The sequence below is a fragment of the Vipera berus genome, assembly GCF_964194415.1.
Source record: "Vipera berus genome assembly, chromosome: 4".
Taxonomy (NCBI): domain Eukaryota; kingdom Metazoa; phylum Chordata; class Lepidosauria; order Squamata; family Viperidae; genus Vipera; species Vipera berus.
Window position 1 is genome coordinate 74751816 of NC_138206.1, and position 17750 is coordinate 74769565.

Here is a 17750-nt window from a genome sequence, read left to right on the forward strand (position 1 = left end):
ATGGCACCCATTTGTGTATAATTTATTGCAGGGCATAGTCAGATGAAAAAGTGATTATTCATCACTTTTTACCCCTGGCTTCCAGCTAGTATAGTGTCAAGGTTCCAGTTGAAAAGCCCAAACAAATAAACACAGCAGACATTTTGGTCCCTAATGTAAAACTTTATTAGGCATAGCATACCGGCAAGGTAGAAAGAAAACCAGCTCTGGCAATATGGCAGGAAAAAGATAATTAAAGGAGTAAAACCATTCCTCCCCTCTCTGACAGTTCAGGTCACATTGTCCAATTAGTCTTTAAATAGTTGTTATGAGAAGAAAGTCTCTATTTGCCAAAACATCTCTTCAGTGACTTCGGCTCTCATGCTGCTAGAAACCATCTGTGCATTCCAAACCTTTTTCCCCTCCCCTCTTGTAACTGTAAGCTAGAAGCAGCATGGCAGTTCTAACGCAAGGGAGTTGGGGGAACCTGGAAAACAAAACGAATCCACATTATTACTTGTTAACTTTCTCTTGCCCTGTTCCCAGCTTCTGGGGATATTTAGCATGGAATCGTTTTACTAAACGATGTGCTTTTACGTTGTGAGCTTTTACCCATCTAGCTTTTGACATTTGATAGCCTTTCCATTGGATTAAGTACTGTAAATTCCCTTTGTGAATTTGGGAATCAAGGATCTGCTTGACTTCATACTGCATCTCTCCCCCCACCATTATAGGCGTTGGGACTGCCTTCCCCACTGGCCTCGTAGTGGACCCCTGAAACGGCTTCAGTAGGCTGCAGTGGAATATTGGGTGTCAATATTCTAGGTAGCTTGATCTCTACTGTCACCGGGTTTGTAACTTTCACAATAGGGAAAGGGCCTATGTATTTTGGACCTAGCTTCTTGCAAGTTTGTTTCAAATTGAGGCATTTAGTGGATAGATACATTTTTCCCCCTACCCGGAGCATCCCGTGGAGAACTCGTCTCTTGTCCACCTGTTTTTTCTGACTTTCAGCTACTTTGTTTAACGCTTTCTTTGCATCACTCCAAACACGTTGGAACAAATTTACCCATTCGGTTAAGGTGCTCGAGGAGGGAGGCTCCTGCATTGGCATTCTGGCATTGGCACAAACTCCAACCTCGTGGTTAGGTTAAATGGAATAAAAAGTGTACTATGTTGTTATACACCACCTCCGCAAATGGCAGAAGTCCTGCCCAGTTTGTTTGCCAGTAGTTGACATAGCAATGCAAGTACTGTTCCACCATTGCATTAGCTCATTCTTTGGCCCCATTCATACTCGGATGAAAAGCTGCCCCTGGGAGGACCCAATCATCCTCACAAACTCTCACTAAAACTTAGCAATGAGCTGGACCTCACAGTCGGAAATGGTGGTCTTAGGTGCTGCGTGCAGCTGGTAGATATGCTGTAAAAACATCTTCACTAGCTTCTCGGCTGACGGGAGTCCAGAGCACACAATGAAGTGGGCTTGCTTGGAAAAGAGGTCTATTACAGTCCAAATCATGGTGTTCCTCCCACTCTCTGGCAGCTCCACTATAAAATCAATAGCTATCTCCTCCCAGGGTCTAGCCAGGTTAACCACCTGCTGCAACAGTCCTGGGCTCTTCCAGTCTCTTACTTGCTGTGCAAACAGCACATTTCTTCACATAACTTTCAATATCCTTGTTCATTTTTGGCAACCAGAACTGATGATTGGCAAGGTGTAGAGTCTTTAAGAACCCGAAGTGGCCAGCCTACTTAGCATCATGGCTGCACTGCAGGACTTGCAGTCATAGGCTGCAGGAGATATAGTTTATCTCCCTTCCATACCAGCCCATCCCTCATGGTTAGTTCCTTTTGATGAGCCACAAACCACATGTCGGTTGGTAGCTCCTACTTCAGTCATTGGGCAAATGCATAAGTTGGGGGTGAGTTCCTTTTCTTCTGCTGTCGCCTGGTCATAGCTTGCATTGCCTATTGTTTGGTGGAAATGATGGAACTCACCACCTCCTCTGGGGTGCTTTTGTACTGAGGCATGCAGGATAGGGAATTGGCCAGAAAAATCTTCCCCCATGGGATGTACTTTAACTCAAAATCAAATCAATTGAAGTATTGCACCCATCAGACTTGTTTAAGTGAGAGCTTATGGGGGGCCCTCAGGGTGTCTAAATTTTTATGGTTAGTCTACACCTCCAATGGGGTTTTACTCCCCTCTAGGAACAGTAAAAGCCTCTTTCTTTCACACAGCCCACCATCATTCTGTCTCATTCAGTTTGTGAGATGTGTACATGCATGGTTGCAAGTTTCCCTCCTTATTCCACTGGAGGAGGACTGCACCAACAGCTACATCGCTGGCATCTGCCTGAATTACAAAAGGTTCCTCTTGAGTCTGGGTGTTTTAGAACCCGTTTAGCCATAACAGCTGCTTCAGTTTTTTGAATGCCTCTTGGCATTCCATAGTCTAGTTCAAGGGTTGGGTCAGCAAGGGCTTCTCTCCCCCTCTTTAACAGCTCAATGATTGACAAGGCAATTTCTGCAAAAGAGGAGATGAACTGCCTATAGAAGTTTGCAAACCCCAAGAAGCTCTTTAGCTGTTTGTGGGTATGAGGGACGTGCCACTCCAAGTTGGACCTCACTTTCCCTGGGTCCATCTCTACCCCCTCGCATGACACCCAGGAGCCCAAATAATCCAAGCTCCTCTTGTGAAACTTTTGACAGCTTAACATAGTTTAGCGTCAAACAGTTTGTTCAGCATCTGTCGCACAATTTCATGTGTTCTTCCATAGTCTCAGTGTAAATGAGGATGTCATCCAGATACAGCCCTTTGTATAAATGCTCATGTAACACCTCATTTATGAGCTGCATGAACAATGAAGGGGGCCCCTGCAGTCCAAAAGGCATTACTTTAAATTGATAGCTCCCAAGGGGGAAGTTGAAGGCTGTCTTCCACTCATCACCTTCCTTGATTCTCACTCAATAATATGCCTCTTTCAGGTCTAATTTTGTGAATATCCTCCCCTTAGCTAAATGTGCCAACATATCCTCCAAGAGGGGGAAGGGATACATGTTTTCCATGTATACTCCATTAATCCCACGGAAATCAATGCACAATCTCAGCGATCCATCTATCTTTTCTTTAAATAGCATCGGTGCTGCCACCTGGGATTTTGCAGCCTCACCAAATTCCGTTAATGTGTTCCCTCAGCTCCATCATCTCCCTCTGAGTTACAGAATACATCTTTTGGCTTAGGGAGCTTCGCTCTGGGCAGGATCTTGATAGCGCAGTCTGTGGGGTGGTGATGGGGCAGAATGTCACATTTTTTCCTCACTAAACACCTCCACAAGGTCCCAGTACTCTCTGGGAACAAGTCATTGTTCTTCTCTCTCTGCTGTGGTCTGGCTGAGCTCAACAGGTCTCCTTGTTCCCCTTTTCTGGTTGGGTTTCTCTTTTCTCATGATTACTCACTTTGAGGCTTTCTCCCAATAGATCCAGGGCACCCACTTTGGTAACCAAGTCAGGCCTAAAATCATTTCCTCAGCCATTTTTAGAGTGATCATGAAGCGAACAGTCTCTTGATAGTCCCTGAATTTGAGCTGCACCGGCTCCATTAAATGGGAAGGTCCTCTGCCCCCCATCAAGGTGCCATCAACTTGATCAAACTTCATGGACTTCATAAGCTTCCTCACATGCAGCCCTAAACTCCACACTGTGGCTTAGCTAATCAAGCATTGGGTGCAACCCAAGACTATGAGAGCTTTTACCACCACCCCTCATCCCTGAGCAGGGTGCTGCAATGTCCATGTTAGCCTCGAGGTGGTTCACTAGTCCACTCACCATTAGGTCGTCTTCTCCCTCACTGTCGCTCTCATAGAGGGCCATCAGTGTTTTCTGTTCAGTCGGAGTTCCCTCCCCTCCTTTCTCCAGTGAGGGACACCTCAATGACTTGGGGTGCCGCTCATAACATTTCCTTCCCTTTTTGGGGTGGCTTCTTTGGCTTCAGGGGAGGAGGGGCAGCAGGAGCCACCCTGGGTGTCGGCTCTGGGCACACTGTTGCCTGATGGTCCTCCTGGCCGCAGCAAAAACACGTGATGGGAGCGCAACCGGAAGGCCCTGCAATACCAGAGACACCTCCATCAGCTGCTTCCTCCCTAGTGTGCAATTTTCCTGACTTTTCTTCAGCTTCAGTTCGAAACTTCCACGGCCCTTGTACTCCGTCAGGTCTACAAGGTCTATAGGTCTCAGTTGGTGGAGCAACTGAGGCAAAGGGTCAGCAACTTGGAGGTCTGAGGAGGGAAGCTAGTCCCACAACTGGATCCTAGGGTGCTTAGCTCAACTCCCAGCGCCAACACTCACACCTTCACCCCAGCACTCAGCGGGAACAGCGGTTGCAGCAATTGGAAGAGCAGCTGCAACCAGGGCGTCTCTGCAGCCTGGCCCCAATCCCGGGCTGGCAGCCTGCAGTCCATCACTGATGCCTGCTTCCCAGCCTGGGGGAGTAGAGTGGTGACCGCCACTGGCCCCTAGTTATGGGGCTCACCCATGGATGTACCCCTATGGGGGGTGTTTGGATGCCAGGACCCTAGCCCACACTGAGTCCGCCTCCACCCCCGCCCCTGAAGGCAACATTTGACAGAAAGCCTGAGGAGCTGGCATTTTTCCTCAACCAGGTCTGGACCCATTTTGACCAACTTGGAGCAGAATATCCTGATGATGAGGCCTGGGTGGATGTCATAGTGACCAACGTTGAAGGAAAGGTGGTGGAATGGGTGACAGATCTCCATGACAAAGGCGTCCGAGCTGGCAGATCTGCATGCATTCTTCTGTGGCCTCAGAACCCGATTCAGGGACCCCACACAAGCCCGACGAGTGGAGGCAGAGGTCTGCAATGTCAGATAGGAGAAAGACACATAGCAGAGTACACCAGAGATTTCAGGAAGATCATAGGAAAGCTGAGGCACTGGCGGAGAAGGATTGAGCCGCAATCTGTTTCACCTGTGCCTAACCTGAGGGATCCCACTATGAAGCTAGATCTGGCAGTTTACAAGAGCAGCAGGGGGTTTGGACCGCAGCCGAAGAAAAGTCAAGAGAAGTGCACATTAGGGAGAAGGCAACCATTGGCAGCGTCTCCAGGCCCTGCAAGGTTGTCTGAGCATACCCCCCCTTATGTGCTTTTGCTGTGGCCTGGAGGGTCATAGGGCAGTGATGTGCCCAGCACTCACCACCAGATGGCTCCTATGGCACCAACTCCCTCAAGACCAAAGAAGCTGCTAAAGAAAGGGAAGGAGAAAACGTGAGCGGTAGCCCAGGTTGTTGAGGTCTCCCACACACAAAGAGAAGGGGAGGGAACTCCAACTGAAGAGGAACCACTGATGACCCTCTATGACAGCAAGAGTGAGGAGGAGGATGAACCAATGGTGAGTGGACCTGTCAACCACCTTGAGGTTATAGTAGACATTGCAGCATCCTGCAAAGGGGCGAGGGTGGTGGTGAAGGCCGTCATAGACTCGGGCACCACCTGTTGTCTTATTAGCCAAGTCATACATCTCGGTTTCGATAGATGAAACCAGTAAAAGAACTTCAAGGCAAGAATTCTTCCTTAAAGAACATTTTATTTAGGAAACAAAGTATCGGCACTTACATAGCTGAACTCAAGAATCTGATTCCCTCCTCCCAGATACAAAGTAACAAATTGCAATTCCCACTCCACAAGAGTTGTCGTAAATCACATTCCCCAATTAGCACAAAACATGGGCTTTCCTCTCCGGCCCCTCAGTCTGCTGAAACTTATCAGAACACATCCTTGAGTTTCCACACTTCTACATTGTTATGGATAGCTAAACCCTCAGGCATTTACCCCATTCCCCCCTTCTACATCTGAACTCTAAAAAAATAGAAAGGAACATTAAAAGCGAAAGTAAAAATGGCTGCTGCCAAAGCGACAACATCCAATGTCACAGGGTTGACACCACAGTGCAGAGGCTAGCTCTGCATGTGAGGAAGTTTAGAAGGTGTGAGATTCAAACGGGTTGATGGCACTGATAGGAGGCAAGGTAGCTTCCCATTCGATGGAGCCAGTGCAACTAGAATTTGGGGACCACCAAGAGACCATTCATGGATTACTGCCTTGTCGTGGCGAAGGGGCTTGCGTAATTCAATGAAGCTATGAGCTATGCCGTGCAGGGCCACCCAAGACGGACAGGTCATAGCCGAGAGTTCTGACAAAATGTGATCCACTGGAGAAGGAAATGGCAACCCACTCCAGTATCTTTGCCATGAAAACCCTATGGACAGTACCAAAAGGCAAAACGATATGACGCTGGAAGATGAGCCCCTCAGGTCGGAAGGCGTCCAATATGCTACTGGGGAAGAGCAGAGGGCTAGTACTAGTAGCGCCAGAAAGAATGAAGCGACTGGGCCAAAGCCGAAAGGACGCTCAGCTGTGGATGTGTCTGGTGGTGAAAGGAAAGTCCGATGCTGTAAAGATTTTTTCTCCATAGGAACCTGGAATGTAAGATCCATGAATCAAGGAAAGCTGGACGTGGTCAAACAAGAGATGACAAGACTGAACATCGACATCTTAGGTATCAGCGAACTAAAATGGACAGGAATGGGTGAATTTAATTCAGATGACCATCAGGTATACTACTGTGGACAAGAATCCCTCAGAAGAAATGGAGTAGCCTTCATAGTCAATAAAAGAGTAGGAAAAGCAATACTGGGATACAATCCTCAAAATGACAGAATGATCTCAGTTCGAATCCAAGGCAAACCATTCAATATCACAGTAGTCCAAGTCTATGCCCCAACCACCAGTGCTGAAGAGGATGAAATTGACCGGTTCTACGAAGCCCTACAGCACCTTATAGAACTGACACCAAAAAATGATGTCCTTATCATCATGGGGGATTGGAATGCTAAAGTAGGAAGCCAAAAGATAACTGGAATAACAGGCAAGTTTGGCCTTGGTGTACAAAATGAAGCAGGGCACAGGCTGATAGAATTTTGTCAAGAGAATACGATGGTCATAGCAAACACTCTTTTCCAACAACCCAAGAGACGGCTCTACACATGGACATCACCAGACGGTCAACACAGAAATCAGATTGACTATATGCTCTGCAGCCAAAGATGGAGAAGCTCTATACAGTCAGTAAAAACAAGACCAGGAGCTGACTGTGGCTCAGACCATGAGCTTCTCCTTGCAAAGTTTAGGCTTAAACTGAAGAAAGTAGGGAAAAGCACTAGGCCACTCAGGTATGAATTAAATCATATCCCTGTTGAATATACAGTAGAGGTGACAAATAGATTTAAGGAATTAGATCTGATAGACAGAGTGCCTGAAGAACTATGGACAGAGGTTCGCGACATTGTACAAGAGGTAGCAACCAAAACCATCCCAAAGAAAAAGAAATGCAAGAAAGCAAAATGGCTGTCTGAGGAAGCTTTGCAAATAGCTGAGGAAAGGAGGGAAGCGAAAGGCAAGGGAGAAAAACATAGATACGCGCAATTGAATGCAGAATTCCAGAGAATAGCTAGAAGAGATAAGAATGCCTTCTTAAATGAACAGTGCAAAGAAATAGAAGAAAACAATAGAATAGGGAGGACCAGAGATCTTTTCAAGAAAATTGGAGAGATGAAAAGAATGTTTAATGCAAAAATGGGCATGATAAAGGACCAAAATGGCAGGGACCTAACAGAGGCAGAAGAGATTAAGAAGAGGTGGCAAAATTATACAGAAGAACTATACAAGAATGAGCTTAACGTCCCTGATAATCACAATGAGGTGGTCACTGACCTCGAGCCAGACATCCTAGAATGTGAAGTGAAGTGGGCCTTAGAAAAGCTGAGCAACAACAAAGCTAGTGGAGGTGACAGTATTCCAGCTGAGCTATTCAAAATCTTAAAAGACAGTGCAGTAAAAGTGCTACACTCAATTTGCCAGCAAATTTGGAAAACTCAACAGTGGCCACAGGATTGGAAAAGATCAGTTTACATTCCAATTCCAAAGAAAGGCAGTGCCAAGGAATGTTCAAACTATCGCACCATTGCACTCATTTCTCATGCTAGTAAAGTCATGCTTAAAATCCTACAAGCTAGACTTCAGCAGTATGTGGATCGAGAACTACCAGAAGTACAGGCAGGATTTCGAAGAGGCAGAGGAACTAGAGATCAAATTGCCAACATACGCTGGATCATGGAGAAAGCTAGGGAGTTCCAGAAAAACATCTACTTCTGCTTCATTGACTATGCTAAAGCCTTTGATTGTGTGGATCATAACAAACTGTGGCAAGTTCTTAAAGAGATGGGAGTACCAGACCATCTTATTTGTCTCTTGAGAAACCTATATGCGGGTCAAGAAGCAACAGTGAGAACTGGACACGGAACCACTGATTGGTTCAAAATTGGGAAAGGAGTCCGGCAAGGCTGTATACTGTCGCCCTGCCTATTTAACTTATATGCAGAGCACATCATGAGAAAGGCAGGGCTAGATGAATCAAAAGTTGGAATTAAGATTGCCGGAAGAAATATCAACAACCTAAGATACGCAGATGATACCACTCTAATGGCAGAAAGTGAAGAAGAACTAAAGAGCCTCTTGTTGCGGGTGAAGAAGGAGAGTGCAAAACTTGGGTTGAAACTTAACATTAAGAAAACCAAGATCATGGCATCTGGCCCTCTCAATTCCTGGCAAATAGATGGGGAAGAAATGGAAGTAGTGACAGATTTTATTTTCCTGGGCTCCAAGATCACTGCAGATGGGGACTGTAGCCAAGAAATTAAAAGACGCTTGCTCCTGGGGAGGAAAGCCATGGCAAATCTAGACAGCACACTAAAAAGCAGAGACATCACCCTGTCAACAAAAGTGCGTATAGTCAAGGCTATGGTCTTCCCAGTTGCAATGTATGGCAGTGAAAGTTGGACCATAAGAAAGGCTGAGCGCCAAAAAATTGAGGCCTTTGAACTATGGTGCTGGAGAAGACTCCTGCGAGTCCCTTGGACTGCAAGGCGATCAAACCGGTCAGTCCTAGAGGAGATCAATCCTGACTGCTCTTTAGAAGGCCAGATCCTGAAGCTAAAACTCAAAATACTTTGGCCACCTAATGAGAAGGAAGGACTCACTGGAGAAGAGCCTAATGCTGGGAAAGATCGAGGGCAATAGAAGAAGGGGACGACAGAGAATGAGGTGGCTGGATGGAGTCACTGAAGCAGTAGGCGTGAGCTTAAATGGTCTCCAGAAGATGGTAGAGGACAGGAAGGCCTGGAGGAATGTTGTCCATAGGGTCGCGATGGGTCGGACACGACTTCGCAGCTAACAACAACAACAACAACAAGAGACCATTTGCTTCATAGTCACCCCAAAGATGGCAGAGGATATGATCTTAGGCCTGGCTTGGTTAGCAAGGTGGGGCCCTCAAATCTATTGGGAGAAATCATTTAAACAAATGGTTATAAGGAGGCAGGGCCTGAGCCCCCCCTGGCAAGAGGAAAGAGTGGTTCGAGAAGGTGGGGGGGGGCAAGGAAAATTCTTGAGCACAGCAAGGGAGCATCAAAGAGGGGGGAGGAGCAGCAATTCATCACAAGGAAGTACCGAGACCTCATGGAGGCATTCAGTGAGAAAGAGTGCTATGTCCTGCCCCCTCACTGCCCCACAGACTGTGCTATGGAGATCCTGCCTGGAGCGAAGCTCCCTAAGCCGAAGATGTATTCCATGACTCCCAAAGAGATGAAGGAAGTAAGGGAATACATTGATAAAAATTTGGCAAGGGATTTATTCAAGTGGTAAAAGCTTGAGTGGCAGCGCTAGTTTTGTTTAAGGAAAAGAAAGATGAGTTTATGAGAATGTGCATGGATTTTCGTGGGATCAACAGCGTGTGTGTGGAAAACATGTATCCCCTCCCCCTCATGAGGGATATGTTGGGACATTTAGCTAAGGGGAGGATATTCACAAAATTAGACCTGAGAGAGGCATACTATGGAAAATCAAGGAAGGCGATGACTGGAAGATGGTGTTCAACTTCCCCCTTAGGAGCCAATTTAAAGTAATGCCTTTTGGACTGCAGGGGGTCCCTGCTGTGTTCATGTACCTCATAAACAAGGTGCTACATGAACATTTATACAAAGGGGTTTTGGTGTACCTGGATGACATCCTCATTTACATTGAGACCGTGGATGAACGAATGTGCCGAAAAAGCTGTTGGACGCTAAGCTGTATGCTAAACTGTCCAAATGTGAGTTTCACAAGTCCAGGCTGGACTACTTGGGCTACTGTGTGTTGTTCAAGGGGGTAGAGATGGATCCAGGAAAAATGAAATCCATCTTGGAGTGGGAACACCTTCGCACCCGCAAACAGCTGCAGAGCTTCCTAGGGTTTGTAAATTTTTAGCAGCATTTCATCCCCTCCTTTGCCACGATAGCCTTTCCAATTACTGAGCTGTTGAAAAGTGGACAAGGGGGGAGGGAGAAGCCTCAGCCGAATCTGCCCTTGAACTGGATGATGGAATGCCAAACAGCATTCGAAAGATTAAAGGGACTGTTCACAGCTGAACCAGTATTGAAACAACCAAACTCAGAGGAGCCATTTGTGATCCAGGCAGATGCCAGCAATGTAGCCATGAGAGCGGTCCTCCTCCAGCTAAACAAGGAGGGAAATTTACAGCCATGTGTGTACATGTCTCACAAGCTAAATAAGACCAAACGGTGATGGGTTGTGTGAGAGAAAGAAGTTTTTGTGGTACGGTGGACCTACTAACATGGAGGCAATTCCTGGAGGGAAGCAAAGCCCCATTTGAGGTATGGACTGATCATAAGAACTTAGATGCCCTGAAGACCTCCTGCAATGTAAAACTTTATTAGGCATAACATGCCGGCATGGTAGAAAGAAAACCAGCTCTGGCAATATGGCAGGAAAAAGATAATTAAAAGAGTAAAACCTTCCTTCCCCTCTCTGACAGTTCAGATTACATTGTCCAATTAGTCTTCAAATGGTTGTTATGAGAAGAAAGTCTCTATTTGCAAAAACATCTCTTCAGTGACCTTGGCTCTCACGCTGATAGAAACCACCTGTGCATTCCAATATTTTCCCCTCCCTCGTAACTGTAGGCAAGCTAGAAGCAGCATGGCAGTTCTAATGCAAGGTATCTTCATAGCTTGACATGTACATTCCTCATACTTTTACAAATGCTGAAAATGAAAAGCTTGTCTTTACTAACAGGAAGCAACCATCTCCCTTCAAATAAGTAGAAAACTAATAGCAACTTGAAACAGCATTAAACAATAACTGATGATGTAATAGTTTTGCAAACATAAGGAAATATGCCTTGAAGAAGATCCTAGCCTCATCCAGTATATTGTAATTTACTGAAAATTTTCTTTACAGTATATCGCTCACAGCATGACTCATTTGTAGAGTCATTTCCAATGTGATAAACTATGCCATCAGAATGCCCATCTTTTCCCATGGCTCAACAATAAATATACACAAAATTAACATAAAAAATAACAGTACTTGTTTACTGATAAATTGCAAAACCATTTTTGTAGTGTGAATCTACATGTGTGTGAAAACAGTAGTACAATGTTTATATCCCCCATGATCAATTTATAATAATCTGCAATGGGCGTAACTTCTTCATATATTATAAATTTTATTTATAGTACAATGCTACCATTCCAGATGGCCAATAATTGTTGCAATGAATGGATATTTAGCTTATCTTAAACTTTAAACAGAATTGTTTCTTCACTGTTATTTGATCACATCCATACCCACCCATATGACCACATATTAATCTGATAAGGGGGTCATGTATCTAATAATGCAGTATTGCATACTTATTATTTTAAATGGGTTTTTAAATGGGAATACTAATATGTCAACAAGGCATTTTTAAATACTAATGTATCAACATGGCATTTATTCGACTTAACCTCTTTTGGCTCCCAACCTGACTTTCAGATAATCCATAAAGCCATAAAGCTTCTCACAGCTGAGTTGAGAAGATACCCTTCTCTCTTTTTGTATATTGGTGACACATACCCAGGGCCCTTGTAGATTAGACAGATTTCAGGAATTAACCCAACATCTAAATTAATGTTTCAGGCTGTGTATTTTCAATGTTTTTGTCAAGATTCCAACTAATGAAATCAAATAAATCAGAACTCTGAGGCTTGAAGCTTCCTCAAAGCACATGTTTATTGAATACATAATATCAGCACGGTCAAAAGTGAAACCAACTCTGAAATTCCCCTAGAGATTCAATGTAACTAAAAGTAACAATTCCCTCTCCTCTACTATGCTACAGATCATACAACCTGATGAAAGTAATTGGCGGGCTTCTCAATTTTGTTGTCGCTCCTCCTTACAACACCTGCAAGAATGACCTTGGTTCCCACAGGACTATTCTGTGTTTTGCCCAGCAATACTTTCATTTTCCTTCCCATCTCTCCCCCCCCAAATCTATGTGGCAACTTAGAATGACAAAGATGGCTTCAACCAGGCTAATTTCAGATGTTGATAGTCAGACTCCTCTAAAGAGAAAGTACCGCATTTTCTGGCGTATAAGATGACTGGGCGTATAAGACGACCCCCTACATTTCCTGTTAAATTATAGGGTTTGGGCTATACTCGCCGTATAAGACTACCCCTCTTCCAACGCACACCAAATAAAAATTAAAAAACATCAGATTTGATTTTAATATGGTAATTTTAATTCAAATGCTTATGACATGCAGGTGCTTAGTAGGAAAACTGTCACTTATAAACATAAGGCTGTTTGTCATCAAACATGTAAACATAAAACAGTGCAAGTGGATTAAACTATAATAATAATAATAACAATAATAACAATAATAATAATAATAATAATAATAATAATAAGAAGAAGAAGAAGAAGAAGAAGAAGAAGAAGAAGAAGAAGAAGAAGAAGAAGAAGAAGAAGAAGAAGAAGAAGAAGTTGTTGGAGGGGACCTTGGAGGTCATCTAGTCCAACCCCCTGCTAAGGCAGGAAACCCTATACCATTTCAGACAAATGGCTGTCCAGTCTCTTCTTAAAAACTTCCATTGTTGGAGCATTCACCACTTCTGGAGGCAGGTTGTTCCACTGGTTAATTGTTCTAACTGTCAGGAAGTTTCTGCTTAGTTCTAGGTTGCTTCTCTCCTTGACTAGTTTCCATCCATTGCTTCTTGTCCTGCTTTCAGGTGCTTTGGAGAATAGCTTGGCTCCCTCTGCTTTGTGGCAGCCCCTGAGATATTGGATCACTGCTATCATGTCACCCCTCACCCTTCTCTTCGTTAAGCTACACATACCCAATTCCAGCAACCGTTCCCTATTTTCCTAATTCACTTTTTCACTTTTCCTAATTCACTCTAAAGCTTTCCCTGCGCAGAGCCTTAAATAACACCAGCTGCCTGCAATTAGTGCAGGTTCGCATCCCACCAGGCTCAAGGTTGACTCAGCTTTCCATCCTTCCAAGGTAGGTAAAATGAGGACCCAGATTGTTGGGGGCAATAAGCTGACTTTGTAATAATGCTGCTTGGGGGTGTGTGTGAAAGCCCTAATAAACAGGCATATACACAGAATGAAGGCTATTGCTAAGCACATTGATTTGTGCTTTAAATTGTAAGCCACCCGGAGTCTTCGGAGAAGGGCAGGATATAAATGGGATTTTTTTAAAAAAAGACCAAATGGGAGATCCGCTCCAGGTTTTCCAGCCAGCCCGCCCAGTTCCTGAGTCAAATGTGTCCTTAGAGCTAAGCCGCTGCTCTGGCTGCTGCCTTCCCCACTTGCCTTTCAAGTTGGGATATACTACAGCTGCTCTTCAACTTTAGAAGGAAAGACACCCAGACCCCAGCCTGTAAAAAATCACAGACTGCAGCTTCTTCTCCAATTGGTCCTGCTTTCCCTGCGCAGACTAAATGGGAGATCCACTCCAGGTTTTCCAGCCAGCCCTGTCCCTAAATTTTCAGCACCCGGCGTATAAGACGACCCCTGACTTTTGAGAAGATTTTCATGGGTTAAAAAGTAGTCTTATACGCCGGAAACTACAGTAGTCCCTGAAAGATATTAAGCATAAATACACATTAATGTTCTGCTAATGTCTTGATGGCTCCCTAGGCTTTTGGATCTGTTTGTCATGAAACTTTTGTACTAATCTGTCTGCCATTACATCTCTACTCTTTATCCATGTAGCTTCTGACAAAGGGTAGCCCTTCCATTGAACTAGATACTCTAATTTTCCTTTATATAACCTAGAGTCAAGGATGTGTTTTAATTCATAATGGGTGTCACTTCCACCATAATGGGACCTGGGGCAGCTCGAGCTATTGGTCTCAAAGTTGATTCTATAACTGGTTTCAACAAACTGCAATGGAAAACTGGATGTATTTTCCCCAACAGTCGTGAGAGCATTAGCTCAACTGTGATAGGATTAATAATCTTTACAATGGGGAAAGGACCATTACATTTGGGTCCCAATTTCCTGCAAGATAGTTTCATTGATAAATACTTGGTCAAGCAATAGACTTTCTCTTCTATATGAAATGGTTTCTGGGGGGACCACCTCTTATAAGCCTGCTCCTTTTGAATCTTTGTGGCTTTTACAAAGGCACATTTGACGTTTGCCCAAGGGCTCTGCAATGTGTTTACCCACTCGGTTAGTATTGTGAAGAGGAGGGTTCCTAAATTTGTGCATAAGGCACAAATTCCCTGCCTATAGCTACTTTAAAGGGAGTTAGACCAGTATCGCTGTGCACGATTTTGTTATATGCCACTTTAGCAAAAGGCAGGTCTGCCCAGTTAATTTGCTGATAGTTGACATAGCATCTCAAATATTGACCCACCATTGCGTTCACTCATTCAGAAGCTCCATTTGTACTTGGATGAAAAGCTGAGCCGAGCCTCTGGATGGATCCGAACAGCTTCACGAACTCCCTCCAAACTTTTGCAGTGAACTGGACCCCTTGATCTGATATAATTCCTTTTGGTGCTCCGTGGAGTCGGTAAATGTGTTTTTAAAAACTCTTCCCCAGTTTCTGGATGGAAGGGAGATCAGGGCAGGCTATAAAATGAATCTGATTTGAGAAAAGGTCAATGACAGCTCAAATCACGGTGTTTGCTATTTTCAGGGAGTTTAACGATAAAAACCATTTTGATCTCTTCCCAGGGCTGGGATGGTTCCACCACCTATTGTAGCAGCCCAGGAGTCTGGTTTTCATGGTGGTACAGCACAGCACTTAACATAGCTTTCAATGATTTTTTTTCATTCCTGGCCACCAGAATTGCTATCTCACTAAGTGCAAATTTTTAAAAATCCAAAGTGGCTGGCTTGCTTAGCATTGTGGCTTCATTGCAGGGCTTGGATCCTGAGGGTGCTAGGAAGGTACAATTTGGAACCCTTCCATGCTAGTCCATCCCTATAGGTTAAGAGCTGTTTGTTGTCTCTGAACCAGGGGTTTGATTTCAGTTGATTTTTTAGTTGCTGTGTTAAACTGCTGTCAGGGCTGATGGACTGCTTTCAGGCTTTATTTCTAGTGGTGAGTTGAGAGGCTTTTTGAGGTGAGGGAATGATAGCATTCACCTCCTCCAACAGCTCTTGTACTGTGACATTCTAGACATTATAGACAATATGTCAGCCAGGACGTTCTTCCCCCGGGAATATATTTGAGAGAGAAGTTAAAACAATTGCCCATTGAACCTGTTTGGGGGATAATTTGTGTGAGGTTTTTAGTGCTTCAAGGTTCTTATGGACAGTCCATACTAGCATGCCAGATTAGCAATGCCCAACGCACAGCAAATACCTCCTTTGCCCATACAGACCAATGCTGCTGTGTTGGTGAGTTTTCTAGAGGTATATGCACACAGTTGCAGTTCACTCGTCATTTTTTTTTTGAAGAAGAATGGCATCCACTGCAATGTCACTCACATCTGCTTGAATGATGAACTGTTCCTTGGGGTTGGGAAGTTTGAGGATTGGCTCTCCCACGAACAACCTTTAGAGTTGCTCAAATGCTGCTTGGCACTCTATAGTCAATGGGGTATTGACTCCCGTTTGCCAGTTTTCAAGAGTTTGGTAATCAGCAAGGCTATTTTCATGAAAGAGGGGATGAATTGCCGGTAAAAGTTAGCGAACCCCAAAAAACTCTGTAGCTGCTTGTGAGTTCTAAGGGGCTGCCATTCCAGAACGGCTTTGATGTTCCCTGGATCCATCTTCATCCCTTCGCTCGAGATTCAGTATCCCAGGTAGTCCAGGTTTGTTTGCTGGAACTCACATTTAGATAGTTTGGCATAAAGGTTTGCTGTTCATAATTTCTTGAGCACCTCGCAAACCAATTTGACATGTTTCTCCATTGTTTCTGTAATGATAAGGATATTGTCGAGATAAACTAGGACCCCCTTGTACAGGTGGTAATGTAGCACCTTATTCATCAGCTGCATGAACACAGCAAGGGCTCCCTGGAGACCAAAGGGCATCACCTTGAACTGGAAACTTCCCAGATCATATGATCCAATGCAATTAAGTTCTCCACTCATTTCCCTCCTTAATTCTTACTTGGTAGTAAGTTTCTCGCATCTCCAGCTTAGTAAACATTTTCCCCTTGGGGAGGTGAGCTAACATGTCCTTTATCAAGGGAAGTGGGTACATGTTCTCCATGCTAACAGCATTTAAGCCTTTAAAATCCACACACAATCTCAGTGCCCAATCTTTTTTTTTTCTTTAAACAACACAGGAGCGGCTATGCATGATTTTGCAGGCTGGATAAATCCCCTAGCCAGATTTTTGTCAATGTATTCCCTTAGTTCATTCATCTCTCTGGGGGTCATGGAATACATTTTTGGTTTGGGTAGCTTAGCTCCTGGCAGGATCTCTATTGCACAGTCAGTAGCTCAGTGAGGGGGGGAGCACATCACATTCCTTCTTGCTGAATACCTCAGCCAGATCCTGGTAATCTTTAGGAATGAGTTGGACCTCAGGTAACTGCTCAGCTGTGATTTTCAAAGTCTCAATTGGTTCATGTCTGGCTTCAGTGGAAGTGGCTCCCCTCTCTGGATCATCACGAGTATGCAGAAAAGGCTCGGTCCCTAACCTCATGCTTCTCACCCTGTTTTCCCACCATATGGAAGATCACCATTTATCTAGCCAGGCCAACCCCAGGATTACAGTCTCTGTCATTTTTGGGATCACCACAAAACAAATAATTTCCCAATGCTGCCCCATTTCTAGCCGTACTGGTTCAGTTAGGTGTGTTGCAGGTGACCTTCCAATTAATGACCCATCAACCTGTTCAAATTTCATGGCCAGGGACTGTTGCTTGGCTCAGATTTCTAGCTTAAGCACAGTTTAGAGATTGATTAAGCATTGAGTGCAGCCTGAATCTACCAGGACGTCTGATTCCATTTGGGCCTGTTTTAGGTAGTATAAGTTTAGCAGAAATGATGAAAGGAGGGATGGCTTGACTTACCATTGGATCATTCTTGCCCTCATTGTCACTGTTGTACAGGGCTAGTAGTGCCTGGCGTTCAACTGGAGTTCTCCAGTTGAGGGGAGGAGACCTCGATGGGTTGGCTTTGATGCACCCAGCTCGATTTCTCCCAGCTTCTCCATTGCAGTCTTTTCAGTTTTGAGGTGGTGGTTGGGGTGCTCTTCCCCTGGGGAGCCGGTGTTAGTCATTCATTTGCCCAACAGCTCTGCTGGCCATACCTGAAGCATTTGATGAGGGCCCAAGTAGGAGCTCTGGGAGCACTGGTCACTGAAATCGCTGCTGGGCATCAACTGA

General features: G+C 44.7%; 1 protein-coding gene across 1 annotated transcript in view; it reads right to left on the minus strand.

The window, feature by feature from the left end:
- The window catches only part of LOC308667237 (protein Shroom2-like), a gene marked incomplete at its 3' end in the record, with an annotated part of 136054 nt that overhangs the window by 41949 nt on the left and 76355 nt on the right, over positions 1–17750 (minus strand). The gene's annotated exons all lie outside the window — the stretch shown is intronic.